Source organism: Octopus bimaculoides, chromosome 2, assembly GCF_001194135.2.
Source record: "Octopus bimaculoides isolate UCB-OBI-ISO-001 chromosome 2, ASM119413v2, whole genome shotgun sequence".
NCBI lineage: Eukaryota > Metazoa > Mollusca > Cephalopoda > Octopoda > Octopodidae > Octopus > Octopus bimaculoides.
In genome coordinates, this window is record NC_068982.1 from 15,045,793 (window position 1) to 15,049,035 (window position 3,243).

Genomic DNA, 3,243 nt, shown 5'->3' on the forward strand with positions numbered 1-3,243 from the left:
AAGAACAATAATAAAAATACTCCTTCCGGTGAGAGTTAAATATTTTTCAGCATACACAATATTTAGTTGTGAGCTATTTATAGTTTCATACATTAAAGACGTTATCTCAGCGGGTTTTAAAATGTGCCTAATATCTCCAATTAATCTTCAGGCTTAGAGACATAGGTGTGTTTTAAAAACCTGCCTAGATAACATCTTCAATGTATGAAACTATTAGTAACTCATAATCGTACTCTGTGTATGTTCAACTATATATATATATATATATATATATATAGTCCATCTTTTTGAACAACCAAACATTTATCACCAGAATCCAGTGTCTTCATGCTGTGTAAATTAAATTTTTTGCAGAAAAATTTTGAAAAGTAAAATGCATTTTATTTCTCTGTGCATCTTATACGGTGTGTAAGACACATACACTGTACAAGTAATCATGTGATGTAAGTTTCTTAAGTGCTAACTGCTGTGCATTTGTATGTATGACAGAAAAAGTTAAAGAAGTGAAAACAAAAATGAGATCATTTAAAATTTTATTTTATATATAAACAATAAAATTATATACTTTGGGTGGTATAAATTTTCATAGGTCTTTTTTTTTTTTATTTAACAAATGGATTTATGTTACTTTAAAGTTATTGATGTCTAACTTGCAAAAGTAATTAGTGTTATAGTTGAAATATGTTTGTACATTTCTTTATAAATATAGATTTCTGAGGTCCAAAGGAACCCTCGAATTTTTTGTTGGGGTTAGATATCTGGAAAAAAGTTTTGTAAGGGATTAAAATATTATCTATGTATAAGAAACTCCCATACTTTTTTGACCTAATTTTTGACAAAAAAAGGGTTCTTTGTACACGTTAAAATACGGTATTTCATAATAATTTTTTCAAACTAATATTCTCTGTACTTTATGCCTTGTATAACACCTCCTTACCTCCTTTGTTAAAAATATTTTTTCTAAATTCCCATGCATCTTCCAAAACAAAAGTTTTTGCTTAATGTAAATAGTAAGGTTCTATTGAAAATCAGATATCTTTCATCTTTTACTTGTTTCAGTCATTGAACTATGAACATGCCGGAGCACTGCCTTAAAGAGTTTTAATCGAACCAAATTGACCCAAGAACTTATTTTTTTTAAAGTTTGGTACTTATCCTGATGCTCTCTTTTGCCAAGCCACCACATAAACAAGCAGTGGTGAGTGGCAAGCTCAAAGACACACACATAAATACATACAAATGCATATATACAGACATACGACAGGCTCCTTTCACTCTTCTTCTACCAAAGCCATAGTCAGACTGGGCTATAGAAGAAGCCACTTGCCCCAGGTGCCATGCAGTAGGACTGAACCCAGACACTTCATACTACACAGCCATGCCTGTACCTATATATAAAGAATGGTCTTGTTATTTTACGAGCTATAAATATTTTCAGATGTATAGAACATTAATTTAATAAATATAACAAATATACTGTTAAAACATTATGCTTCACTATTTAAAAAAACAATCCTGACTCTAGTTGCAACACATAATTCTCAATAACATTTGTTTACTGGTTGTTCTTTCCTGACAGAACCATCTTTGATGGATTACAAGTTGCTTCCCCCACAAAAAGATCAGCCACTGTAGCTGTCTCAGAGCAGTATAACCATATTGCTGCATTTAAATCAGAAGTTGTTAGATAATGCTTTTAGAACAATGATTTCCAACCATTTCATTCCTATTTTACTTGGGTGGATCTTCGTAGTCATTAAGTGTTTAAAAAATCCTATTTTATTTTTATCATGAGGAAAAAAATGTTTGACCCTTTGGGATTCAGATTACTCTGTCAAACGTAATGCTTATTTATTCATATTGTTTTGAATTAACCGTGAATTATCTTGTAGCTTTGAGATTTTGATGATATGGTTGTTTATTTTTTGGAAATGACATTGTAGGGTAGGTGTGAGAGGCCAGGTCTGGCTAGTTTGAACATAAAACAGGTAGAATATTTTGGCCAGATATGACCAGTCTAAATGCTAAAGGGTTAAATGTTTTGTGTATTGTAAAAGTATAACCAGTTTATTGCACATAAATTTTAATAACAAAATATTATATGAATCCCAGCTAAGAACCACGCCAACAAACTACTAGAAAGACATTTTTGGTGCTGACTAGAGGATTGAAAATTATTAGCTATAAATAAAAAAAAATCTAAATTTTTCACACACACAAAAAAAGAGAAAAGACAAAATTCCAAGCCATGTACAATTGTTCAGTAAAATAATATGGTTCATTAAGCTAAAAACACTAGAATAGAGAAAATAAGAAAAATAATTTCCCTTTACAAAAAGAAGTTTATAATTATGAATATTCACATAAATCGAAAACTGTGTACATGAGGATTTGAATGAAGAATAAGGGATTTTCATTCATTAATTGTTAGAAGTAGAATTTGTTTGAAATTAATTCAACTCAGAAATATGAAGAAAAAAAGAAATGGTATAAAATGGTAAAATATTTTACTATTAAAAACAACTAAACATATGAATACGCAATAGACTATAATTTATTCGATATCTTAATGTTTAACTTTAATCTGTAATTAGAACTGTCTTTAAAGTAGATTTCTTGCAGTGTACCATGTTTCAAGGCATAAAATATGGTTGATATAGATATAGTTGTAGACATATGCACATATATATGTGTGTGTGTGTGTTTATAAATACATATGTTTATATACATGTTTGTATGTGTGTGTGTATGTATATATAATATATATATACATATGTGTGTGTGCATGTGTATTCATATATACATTATGTGTGTGTATGTATATATATATATATATACATACATACACACATATGTATATATGAATACACACGCACACACATGTATATATATATATATATATATATATATATATATATATATATATATATATATATATATATATATATATATATATATATATATATATATATATGTATACATGTATATATATATATATATGCACGCACACAGACACCATTTAAAAAATTCTGAGCGTCAATGTTTTTTTCTGCTGAAATTATTTTTCATGATGATTTTAAAGGTACAACTGTTGTATTAATTAAATTTCCTATTCTATATTTACATGTTATTTGGTATGTGTGTCTCATTAGTTGTTAGCAGTGACTAATCAATACACGGAACAGTCACTTGTTATGCCTTATTGTTATTTCTTAAAGACACCACAGTATATTTTTATTTCTT